The sequence below is a fragment of the Syngnathus leptorhynchus genome, chromosome 7, assembly GCF_054491065.1.
Source record: "Syngnathus leptorhynchus isolate UIUO chromosome 7, UIUO_Slep, whole genome shotgun sequence".
Lineage (NCBI taxonomy): Eukaryota > Metazoa > Chordata > Actinopteri > Syngnathiformes > Syngnathidae > Syngnathus > Syngnathus leptorhynchus.
The window spans coordinates 1,797,277-1,810,726 of record NC_141201.1 but is presented as its reverse complement, the minus strand read 5'-3'; positions in this window follow the sequence as shown (position 1 = coordinate 1,810,726).

The window sequence follows — 13,450 nt, the reverse complement described above, 5'->3', positions numbered from 1 at the left end:
CCGCCGTTCACGCACGAGTCAACTGGAAGTGGAAATGAAATGAGGGGCTGCATTGTGAAGGACAAGTAGAATGAACATAATGTTCAGAATGCAGTGCCGTTTATTCTAAAAAAAAAAAAAAAAAGAACCCCCATTTGTATTCTTTATTATTGATGTAATTCCTTTTCGGGCCGCTAGGTGGCAGCCTATTGGTTTTTTTTTTACACTGTAGCTATGTGAAAGAAGAAGACAATAACAGCATTTCAAGACCAGCCTAATTCTTTTCTGAAGAGATGGCTGATTGCGAAATACTCTTTCATCCTGCTTTTGAGGCCTACAGAAAGCTTGTTCCAACATGTTTAAAAGCGACCGACGTCGGAACATTTCACAACAATAGGGCAGCCGAGGAGCAAAAGGTCCGATTCCTCCTGAGCAAACAACAACATCACACCCACGTAGCCCCGGAATTGAACCTGCGCTATCTTCAACACGCGAGGTTCCTGTTACAGCGGCCCGTGAACAAGTGCACGCATCATCACTAATCTACAAACCCGCTTCTGTGGCTCCATCAAATGAGCTTCATCTCTTCCTCCCTCCTTTTCCCTTTCATGTCCCGGCCTCCATGTTGAGAATGTTAATGCGAGCATCCCTTTGCTCTTCCTCGCTCGCTCGCACGCACATTCCCTCCGAATGTGTCAGCAGAAAGTCTCCACGCTCAGGTCACAGCTAATTTTCTCCGGCCAGTTAAAACCCCACAGCCCGGCTCGCTCGTGTTCTGCACAGACACATTTCAATTGTAAGCTTTTGAGGGGGGCTTAGTGAGGGGAGGGGTGTGGGGGGGTCTTCCATACCCCCCCCCCCCCCCCCTCTACTCCATCTTTTCTCTGGCTAAGCCGCCGTGTCATCGCACGGCGGCGTGCGTTCATACAAGCTCGGGACATTTGTATTGGCTGTCGGAAGTGCAGCTCAGTAATGCTAGCGTTTGTCGCGTCAGGCGTGTATTACTACTCCTTTTGCTGAGGCGTGCATTTCTGCCTCTGGGGGTGGGGGCTGGGCAAAGTATGGCCTCCACCGGTCTGGACCGCACTGGTCTTGTAATATTTATCAGACCACCGACGCGTGACACACAACAACTCGGATACTTGCTTCTCAAAGTTATGAGTGCCAAAGGAGGAATTCACTCCGCCGCCATAATCCCTACAACCTCAACAACGCGAGGCACCAGTGTACTATTTTGACTCCACCTGCTGATGAACCCAAAGTGGCCCATTAACCGCTAATAAACAACGGCGCTCACCCGTCGCGACGTAACGACGCATCGGTGACAATATCGCCACGCAATTAGCAGCTAGCGACAATCAAATATTTACAAGCCGCCGCGGGCTTTGTTGTTTTAACGACCGCTTCCATTCCACGCCGTAAAACTGGAGATAGTTGGCCTGGTTACGCAGTGAAGATTCTGTTACATTTGAAATTTGGGTGAGGATTTAAATAATAAACACAAGCTCAAAAATGTCAACAGTCCCAACATGAAGGTGACACTCGCAAGCTATTTTTCAAAATAACCCAGCAACCAATCAGCACCTCACGCTTGATTAGGAACGGCAAAAAAATATCAACGTCAGCCATTAACAATTTGGCACCGTCTCCTTCATGGATGACACATTTTTTTACACCTTGACATCAATCAATCAAAACCCAATTAATATGAATTATCATTAGAGTGCGCCGAGCCTTATCATGATTGGATTTTGGACTGCTAGAAAAATGACAGTAATAAAATCTTTTTGTTACACCCGAGGAAACAAATTCGTTTACATTAAAGGTGCTGTCGGTGACAGATTAAATATGAACACATAAAATGGTACATATTATGACATATTAGGAGTCGAACGTGGTCCATATTATCTATAAATATTGGGTCACCAAAGTCAAAGACAATGAATGGTTCTACACTCACTGGCCACTTGATTAGGTACGCCTGTACAACCCCGATGACGTCCGTTCAACACGATAATAATAATATCATAGCAACGCTCAATGTTCATGTCAACCGTCTCGCTACTTGCATTCAAAAAAAATTCAGCCCAAGCGTGCAAGCTTTGGAGAAAGCTTTCAGTGAGCAATCAATACTTTTTTGTACCTTGTGCAGTATTAACGCGGCCCAAGAGCCGATGATGTTCGATTCTTTAATGGAAAACACAAACGGTAAAAAGAAAACGAGGCCCGAGGCCTGAATTTCCTTCTCTCGTTTGATCGGAATGAAGACGAAGAGAGAAAACAAACAAAGGTGGTCTCCCGGGAGATAACCATCTCGGCTTCATCATGCCATCTCCAGAAAAAGAAACAAATACCCGAGGCAATGCTGATTGGTTTGTTCATTTGGCTAATGTTGTAATTGCTCACTATTGAATATATTTCTATTAGTTCGAAATGGAATCTAATCTCAATGTAATTAAATGTACGTTTTACTTCAAGATTAAGATACAAGTTTTACGATATGTTACAGTGTGGAGAAAAGAATATATATTTTTGCTTTTTCCGACAATTACTGATCGGCTCACAGTCCAAATTGATTCACCTCCCACTTGATGCACTTCACATCTGCATTTCCACGTGGATCGAGAGACCAACAGCTCGTACTAATGAATAGCCATAACATGACATCACCGGGGGCACCAAAATGTAGCTTTTACGACCCGACAGCCTTCTTGCAGACCCCGAGACGTTAAAAACAAACACTAAAGCGACGGCCAGGCAGTTTGAACAGGCTGTGTGCTGCTTGACTGGAAGGTAAAACTCCTTTGACGGTGCGCTAATACGCACTCGACTGTGATTTATGGGATGCCGGCAAGCTACCCCAAAAAAAAAAAAAAAGCTCTCATGCTCACCAAATTTGGCAAGACAAAAACTTTTGGGCGGAGCAGTAAGACAACAAGAAGAAAATGGTCTTTTTTTTTTTTTTTACCCCATCGCTGATGTGTCAGCAGAGCGCACAAGTGGAGTGGAATCCATTAAAGCAGGAAAAAAAAAAAAAAAGTGCAATACCATCCGATACAATTGGCTGCTTTTATGCAATGACGCACAACAAACAGAAATAGATCACGACATAGGAAACCAAAACAAACAATACAACAACTTAGAGACAATTTACAACAAGCGTGTCGCCAAGCAGAAAGCGCCATTGTCGCTAACAGCTGTTAACACCTGTCTTTTTGTGAGCAACAAAACAAATATGGAACAATTCAGGTGAAGCCAGAAAGTCAATTGAGATTGAATATGTGTGACTTTTTGTTTTATTAAATTAGCTGAACATGATGATAGTTCTCAGACTTGGCGCTAGCCTTTATGTAAAAAGAAAAAAGGCACAAAGTAAATTTTGGCAAGGATATGAAAAGGTTTATAGATACATGTGTATAAATTTTTTTTTGTAATAAAGTTCTACATAAATGTCAACATTTTGTTGAAGATCTGACGATTACGACAAAGAAACACTGAGCTAGCTTAGCTGGCCAAATTGGCTAGCATAAGCACGTTTGTGATTGGCTAACCTACATGTCACTTTTCAGAGTTAATTGCCAATACCAAAAAGCTACACTAAAAGTGGAGTGCCAAGGGTACAAATTAAGACCTTTTCAGGGCTAATGTACCCCGAAATGTATTTTTTTGGCCCCCGCCCCCTGTTAGGGCGCGAGAGCGGCTCCAAGAGACGCTGCGCTCGTAAAGTGCGGCTGTGGTGTTTGCAATGGCAGCGCTCCGCTAACTCTCCGGCGCCATTGCGACGCCGCTCATGTCACGCTGATAAAAATGCAGGCATATGTGCACATTCATCTTTGCAGAGAATTATTTTTTTATTTTTGCTCTTCAGACAGCTGCTGATTTCTGGCTCTCTGTTGGATTTGTGAAAAACATGAAGCCACAAAGTCCAATTTGAAGGCTATTACAGTCATTTCGATGAATGATTTGCCTTTTTTGGGGGGTCTCCATATCCCTGAAAACTCACCAATTTTTCTGCATGTGTGCATTTTATGTCAGGGTTTCTCAAACTTTTGGGGTCCAGGGAAAAATGATTTCCAAGGACCCATTATAAATCTAACACAAATTTAAAATAACTACCATGTGCAAGTCTAAAGACAATAAAAAAATATTAAAAAAACAAAGCTATTTATATTTTGAGTTGGAAAAATAGTTTTTCGGTTTTGATGAAAGAAAAAAATATATTATTGGATTAGAAATCATCATGTTATGAGACAAAATTGACATTTTTTTTATGAATAGTGTTACGATATTAAAGCATAAATGAGACAAAAACATATTTCAGTCCTTTATACTGTATTTGAAAGACCGTATTGAGTTTGCTTGTACAGCATAAATATGTGGTATTGTGTAGGAATGTACTCATATGATGCATATCTTTTTTTCCCGAGAGTGGGTGGAGGTGGGGGGAATTGTGTGTGTGTGTGGGGGGGGGGGGTGACTAACATAAACCAGATCTGCCCTGTGATGTGCGTCCGAATTGCTTTTTAAGTTGAAAGGAGGTAACGACACAGATCTGTCGAAGACCACATAACACAAAACGGGGGTGACGATTGGGATTCTGCATGCATACCAGCCGGCCTGCCGCCCAGCTGAGCAAAAAAAACCCCTGGCCCGCCTCCTTATAGACGTTCAAAGGCGCTGCTGCATCGAGCCGCTCAAGCTGCTGACTTCCAGCTCTAAATACCGCCGGAGAGAGAATCTCAAGACTCGGCTGCGGTCGCGCGGAAAAACGATCTGTGGTGGGAAAACTGCGAAGGGTGAGAGTAGATAGGGAAGGTAGTAGGATGGGTCGTTAAAGCTTCCCAAGAAATATAAAGTTGGCCATGTTTTGGGGAACAGAAAACAAGAGCAGAGCAGCATTACAGTCAAAACACTGAGTTGGCTTTGTAGTGGAGAAATTGGACGTAGCAAAAAAATTGGTGAGCCACATGCTGCTTCACCGAGACGCCAATGACGACTGGTCTGCGGCCGCATGGACGACGGGCAAAATATGATAATGCTTTTCGATTCTTCTATATTGGCTTTCATGTTGACAGATCGGTACTAGCTAGCCAGCTAGCAACTCGCTAATTGCGCCCAACAAATCAAAGTGCATTTGAAGGCCTTGCAAATAGTATTTAAGTGCAGCTTTGCAATATTCAGTTGATATTCTTTTGTTGCATGAGAAAAGCCTACACAGGTCAACAGAGTCTTCCATTGTGCTAGCGAAACAAAAGCCGAACGGGATTTGCCTTCTCTTGACTCTGTTTATTACTTGGAGAGATCACTCGGTTGCGGTGAAGGAAATACAGGAAGGCAAATTAAGGGCAAAAGACATACTATTATGACCCTGTAAAAATATCCTTCATTATTCCGCGGCAGCCTTGGAATAATACGCACACGCAGGCCCACAAAGATGCCAATTCAAACACACGCCAACCTCGACTCTGCCTCGGCTTGTCCATCAAAAATAAAATCCAACACAGGCATGATAGTTTGATTCCAATGATATTTCCGCCGTGTTTACTACGGTATCGGTCCGGCTGCCAATCGCGACGTCAACGGGTTCATTCTTCAAGTTTTTATTAGCGACCGAGGCAGATGACCCCCAAGTCGTTTGCCCCTTAGCCGCTACTCGCGTTTATTCGCCAAAACGAAACTTGCGTTCTGGAAGTTTGCCCCATTCCAAAATGCTCTCCATTTTGGCAGGCAAAACGATAACACTGTTTGCTCCGTTGCATATTTGAAACACGAGAGCGGCTGGGGAGATGACACACACACACACACACGCACACACACGCACACATACATAACAATGGTCGCTTATTCTGAAATCCCAATAATGGACTCGACCTTTACTCCAATTGCATCTCCCACTGAACATCATAAAGTTGATTCGTCATAACAGAATGAGAACAACCTTGAGCCCCGCTATTCAGTTTTAAAGTAGACTGTTACTGGAATGATTGATTTAAAATAGTACAAATACATGCAAATACTTTTAAAATATGTAGAGAGGGCAGGAAGAGCAACAAATTAGAATAAACTAATTTGGTTGGTTTTTTTCCCCCCTCTGGACGAACAAACTTAAGCGTTCATTTCACATTGTATTTCAACAATGTAGCTCTCTCTAGTGGCCGAGAATGAAATTGCACTGCAAAATAAAGACCAAAACTGAGTTGTATAATGCGACCACAAAAAATAAAATAAAAAAATGAAAGGAATGCAAACCCGCAGCCTTTGAGTAAAGAAGGGGCGGTTACTTTAATTCCCTTTTTTTTTTTTTTTTTAATCATTACGTGTGTTTTCATTTCACGGTCGGCATGAATTTTTCCGTGAAACTGATTTCCTTTATATTTATAAAAGCGAGCATCTGGTTTAGGACTCGGGATGGATGTTCGCAATCCCCTTTAACATGTCTGGATGTCTAGCTCCAGTGCTCGCGAACAAAAGAGCCGTGCCCAGCGCCACATGGGAACACTTTGCAGGACGGTTTAGCGACGTGTCCCCAAAGTGCTTCTGTGATTTCTGCGTGATTAGCCGTCACGGGCCATCCTTCACTTATCACCAGTGACGCCGGGCCGTGTTTAATCAATAGCGGGATGCGGATGACTAACAGGCCAGCCACTCTTTGCCTTGCTTGTAGGCTTCACTTCATTGAGCTTTTCCACATGTCGAACTGAGCATTTGCACAGTTGCATTTTTTAAAAATTATTCCGCCACATTTTGTCCTTCTAAAACATTCCCTGACATTTGTATATTCATTTTTCTGATATTTTGAAAAATATATCGACTTCCTCCTTTCATATTTTGCAACATCAAAATAATCTGAATTTTTTTTCAATTTACATTTTTCTACCCCCAAATTTGACTCTCTCTGAAGAGACATCTGCCAATGACTTTTAAGACTTAACTCATTCACTGCCATTGACGACCATAGACGTCAAAGTTCCATTTGTAACTGGGCTCGCACTGAATGAGTTAAAGACGCCAATAAAATGTTCCTAAAAAGTCAAACCCACCTCTGCGCAGATTTATGCCACACATTTCCAAATCTACAGCTCACCAAGTGAGATAGCAGCCAATTTCCGTACACAAAAAACACCCAAACAGTGAGATTCATCGGTAGGGCGACCAACAGCAGATTTTTCTGTTTGTTTTACTAGCAGACAGCCTCCAACACTCATGGCGTATATCCAACGAAGCACGACAACCAGAGGCCGCGACGCACCTCGAAGCATCACAACCGGCAATTTACTGCAATTTGTAAACCAATCAAAATTTTACAGCCGGTTCGCTCGACAGGTGCGAAGCTTTATTCGTGCCACTGACAGCTCCTATTTCATTAACTTGTCTCAAGTGTGAAATATGACGTCTGATTTCGCCGAGTGCCTGAGCGTGGTTGCGTAAGGCCGACGACGATTGCGGCGCGCTGCCAAATAACCCGTACTTAACGAAACTTCAACGCCTTTCACGTTACCATAAATATGATATCGCAAATTGCGTTGAATGTGACACGTAATGACAGTGTTTAAAGTGCTTGTGTTGATGCGGGTCACATGGGGAATAAACACTTGTTAGGGAAGTGTTTTTCTCTGTGACCGAATTGCGATTCCAACTAAATCCTAAACTGTATTTTTTTTTTTTTTTCATAAGTAAACATCATTTACCAATTTGAAATTTTATGGCTTTATTATGGCTGCGGTGCGGAAGTCGATACCTCGCGGCATTATGGGCATAAGAAAACACATTAAAAATAATAAATCATTATTAATAGCCAAAACTCCAACCAAATATTATTATTATTCCAAATATGAATGGATTCTCTGGCCCAGACAAAGATAAAAAAAAAACTCATCCAAATACACGTTATACCCCGAAGACTGGTGCTAAGTGTTTTGATCCAATTACCCTTTAAAAAATGTTCTAACTATCTCAAACAAAGACCATTAAAATCTCACCTGTGTATGCAAGTGTGCTTTAATTAAAGTTTTTTTTTTAGTAGGAGGAAAGAAGTAGTAGGCAGAGTTTAATTTAGCAGTGTCAGAATGAAAAATGGTCTTGTTTTGGTGTCTTCATTTCTGTGGCTTTTTCTTTATCTCCGGTGCAGTCGGGGGCAGCTCGCGGGCTATTGCCAAATGACCCAGACAACTCATTTATTCTTCACTCCGATTGGACCTCGGAAGAGAAGAGGTCGGTTTGAAAACGAAAAGCAGGCAATGGATTGAAATTAGACGGTGATTTGATTCGATTTTTAACTTTATCTTTAGAATTTTTGTCTGCCTGTTCTTTAGTTTCACCCAAAAATCTGGTTACATATCATGTAAAAAAAGAAAAAATTGATTTTTTTTGGTTCGTATGGCGCATCAACCTTTTCGGAATGTTTGTCGATGTTTTGTCTTGCGCGTGGGCTCAAAAGGATTGTGGAAAGGATGTTTACAAAGTCAAATCAAAGCAGCTGAATGAAAATCTTGGAATTTCTTTTTTTTTTTTTTAAATGCAAATTAAAAAACGATTTTGACCCAAGGCCATCCCCTCTACATCCATCCCACATGTCCTCTCGCTGGGTGATTTGCACTCAGAGACGGAATAACAAATAACTTTTGATAAAAAAAAAACAATTTGCGAGAAGGCCGTCGCGTTAGTGCACCGGTGCTTTTGTCAACTTCACAATTGAACTCTCTTCATAAGGTCGACAAATTTGATCAAAATTCCCACCAAATTAACCATACTCCTCATTTCACAAGCACTACTGGAACAAGGCTAAGTTTCATGAGCAAAACCTCAAGGTTACTTAACTAATGATGAGCTGGTCAAATAAAATAAAACATCTCAGCTCTTGCGGAACGCTTCTTTAATTTGAACTAAACCGAATGTTCGTTGCTGTAGTCGTGCTTTTTACGCCTACGGAAAGTCACGGCAGTAGATTCACTTGATTAAGTACATATTGGAACCAGATTACTTTTGTATCTAAGTGTACTAGTTTCAACAAATATGACTTGTTTACTTTAAACACACAGATATATATATCAGCATTATTTATTTTCTGTATTTTTCTTTTTTTATTGCAAATTTCATCGACCGCAGGGGTGGGCAGGAACATAACCCGGCAACGGAGGAGGGCTGTTTACTGTACTGTGTTTGAGAGGATCTAAAGATTTCATTATTAGTGCTCCACAGAGGACAGCAGACCAAAGCCAATGAGCTAAGATAGAAGAGAACATCCTGAGAAATCACACCGGGTGAACTAACAAGCAACGGCCTCTCTCCACACTCATGTGACAAGAAAGGCGAGGGGGGAAAAAAAAGAAGACAGACTTAATGTCCTGTTAAAAACGATGTGGGGACTGAAAATGAGAAATATGCTCCTTGTAATCCATTTTTGAAATTGTAGCCAGTTGTTCAGCTCATGAATATAAAAGACATCTTTTCCCACTGCGTAATTACACCAGGGCTTGGCCAGCACAGTGCTTCTTTCACTTTGTGCCTCGTGAGAAACATTTGGATAATCAAATCCTCACGTTTGTTGTGCGCGTAGCACTTTTAAGAGCGTCAGAACGGTCGCCACGGAGACAGGCCTGTCAATGATGATCCTTGCGCTCCCCCTTCCAACAAACCTCAGCTCCCAACATCTGCTTTCATTTTTCTGGCTTTGTATGACAAAGAGCAACAAGAAAAAAAGAAGAAATTCCAAACTGTGGTCACACCAGCCCCCTCTTCTGGCCTCGGAATCGTGAGCGCTTTGCCAGGCGGTCAGGCCCGGCGAGATTTAGAGGGGGGGGGAATGGTGGAAACCCGATCTGGAAAGGCGCTGTTAAAGCTTCCCATAAAGAGCCGGGAGCGTGGCCAGCGAAGACTAAAAACAACAGACTCATTTTGGGGTTGGGACAGAGAGAGAAAATGTACAACAAAGTTTTCATCTCAATAAGAGCTGAGCAGATGGAAGTCTCGATTTGGTGGGCTCCCATCATTTTGATCATTCCAAAGGGTTGCCATCATCAGTCGCTGGACGTGGCTGGGTGAGTTTGTGAAGCAACATTCAAAACGAATCTATTGTCAGGCTAAGAAATAGTGAGCTAAAAACAGGATGAAATGAAAATCAAGATAAAATAGGAACACAAAATTAAAAGATACAACTGGAAAAACACAGATTATAGAGATCAAATAAAAAAAAGCAAAACAGATAAATTCATAGAGGCATATGCTAGCCAGAGAATCCACAGCTAGCATGGGATGCTAACATAGCAAATCATGCCAACGCACCGGTCACATCTACAGTACTTCAAAGTTCTTTGGCCACTAAAAAAACTAAAATGAGAGTCTTCAAAACAAACAGGAAGTAAAAAAACTACCAAAATAAGAAACAGCCTGACATTGACCAAGCTAAGAGAAATTGGGACAAAAAAGGTCGTCAAAAAGTACCAAAATAAGTTACAAAAGTTGATGAAGGAGTATGCCTGCCTCTTACCGGTCCAACTTTATGTGGGCACTGAAAGTAGGGGGTAGCGACACGTGTGATCGATTAAGCGGGCTTAGATTTAAAGTTCCACCAGCGGGGCCGACCCCATCGCCATCCGTCCTGGATAATTGCATCCTGAGAAGAGATTGCTTTCAGGGATGGCGTAATTGAGTGGCACGTGAGCCTAATCATTTCTTTCCCTTTCTGAGTCCCTGGAGGCCATCGGGGAGAAGTGGACTCTTTATCTCCACACTTTCCACAAGAGACACGGCACCTTTAATCAAAGTAAAGCACAAGGCGACGGCAACAAATGGGAACGATTGGGAAGCGAGCGTCGTCTTTGGAGTCGCTCCGACGACGTTTTGATTTTGGCCCGTTCAGTGTTGTCATACCGCGAAGAAGCTAGCTAATTAGTTTACGTGTCAGTCAAGCTGAATGCAACTCATCTTAATTAGCATGACGAGTTACTCGAGCGCCTTGTTTTTGAGAAATGATAGAAAATGAAGATTGGCGTGAATGCTTCTTAATCAAGCAGTGCGTCTTCACTTGCTCAAACTCGGCCCCACAAAACTAAATTCGATGGCCTGAAAGTCCTATTTGGGTTAATCGACATCGTAAAAAAAAAAAAATTCAACATGACCAAGTTACCGAGAAACTAACGGTGCTACTTTTGGTTAAAAAGTACTAACAGATGAAGTCAAAACCACTCTCAGAATAGCCAAGGTAAAAGTAGCTCTGAGCAAGCTAATCGGCTAGCGTGTAGCTAACTTGCTATCTATATCTTCACTCAGCGCTGCTTGTGAGGTGATACGAACGGACGGCCGGTCGGTCGCAAATGTATGACAGCAGTCAGAAAAATATCAGAAAGCTGTTCCGAGACTCTTATCGGGCTAGTGTGAAGATAACTTGCGATAGATGTCTTTAGTGGCTGCTCCATCTTGTCAAATGTCACACATTGAGATACAAATGTCTGACAGCAGTCACAGAAAGCTCAAATTGAAGGCCTTTGTTCACAAAGATCTGCTTTGAGAGTCCTATCAGGTTGGCGCAAAGATAACTTGGGATCTACATCACCAAATACTTCACGTATGACAGTGGCCTTAAAAACTAAATCTTTTCTTGACAAAAAGCTGTGAATGGGCCACAATCTGTGGAGTGCTACGGATCATGTTTGAAATGGAAGCCGTCATTGTGCGACGAGACGAGCCACTTAGTTTGCTTGTCAGTCGATCCAAAAAAAAACAACTTATCTAAATTAACGCGAGGAGCCACTTGTCTTGAGAGTATCTTGATTTTGAAGAATATGTGGCAATGAAAATTGAAGGTTGGAGGAATGGCTTTTTAATAACGCAAATGTCAAGATGCACTTGGAGGTGTCAACGCTCTGATATTCTCTTCCAGGCCAATAGATGACGCTAATTTTAATCCATGGCCATAATTTGGTTTTTGTGTGATTCAAATAACTGCTTTTGAGGTCATATTTTGAGTTCTAAAATCCACTCCTTTGAGTTTTGTTCGTCCAAAGAATTTCATACTGTCCAACTGTATTGCATTATACTGAGAGCTGTCTCTAATATTTTGGTTCGCTGACTTCACAATATCAGAAACAGATCTCGGGTTTGATCCTTCGCTGCTAACTACAACCACCCAGAGCACGACTGGATGCCTTCCAAGCGTCAGTCAAAAGCTTGCCGCCTAATAGATGATGCTAGCGCAAATTGCAATTGTTTTTTGTGTCGTGTTTTATTAGCAGCCAGTGTGCCAACCGGAGACCATTTTGAGGACGGCTGATACCATAACTTATGAATGGCTTCCCTTTTTAGTTTGCATCAGAGGGTCAGATGACGGTCACTAAGGCTGGGAAGCGACTCCTCCATTTCGCCTCATCAGATTATATTTTATTGCGGTTCCAAAAACAAGCCGCTCCTCATTTGCGATAGGATCTGAATCAAAGCTAATTAAGAACACAGCTTCCATTTTCCACTGCTTCTGCAGTCAGCAGTCATTAGACGTCTGCAGGAAAGCGTGTCGTCACGCAACTGACTCGACGGAGTTACTGGAGTGCTGGTCATGTAAGGCGGGTGAGAAGGGGGGCAGGGTACGGGGGGGGGGGGCTTTGTAAGAGTATGTCGAGTCAGCAGAAAATTGCTGAGCTGTTCTCCAGAGCGGTGGCGACACAGGTGGTTGCCATTACCACACACGGGGAACTGGCTAATGGTCACATGCGCTAAATCAACACAAATTGAAACGTACGCCATATATTTATCATATGTTTCTCCGACAGAGCAGCTCCTTTCCGTCCCTGCCGAACAGCTAGCGCTACCGCCGCCACGTGACTTCTTCGCTAGTCCCATTTGAGCTTCTCCAAACAAAGTCAGCATCTGCACATGCTCCATTAACTGAGGCCGCTGTTGAGAAACAAGCTTTGACACCCGCAGTCAGCCAGATTGTTTTTGTGCAGCCACGCTAAAATATTATTGATTCCACGAGAAAAAAACAGCAACAAAGTTTACACTTGGTTTTGCTCGTTCGTTCTTTTCTATCCGCAAACTTTGTTTGTCTTTCCGAGCCGACGGCCGAGCGCCGACGGACGCCGGGGCGAGCAAATGAAGACGTACAAACCGCTCCTTCCTCATTTAGGCTTTCAACAAAACGAAAACAACAAGCTCATCGATCAGCATCAGCTGGCCGCTCGGGTGTTTTCGCTGCCGGTTCCGCTCCGACGGCAGGCCGACCAATCAGTCAGCTCGGTCCGCTCGGCGCTTCATTTGGGTTGAGATGAAAACAGAGCGCTTTGGAAGCCTGATGTGGTTAGCCGCTCTCATAAACAGTCCATCCATCCGTTTTATATTGCACTTATCCTCATTGGGATCGAGGGGGAGCTGCAGGAACTAGCGGATGACTGGACTGCGAGCCAGCCAATCACGCCACACGTACAGCAAAGGTCGTCAACGGTTAATGCCTTAGTAGAAGCTACTTGGCTATTGGCTCATT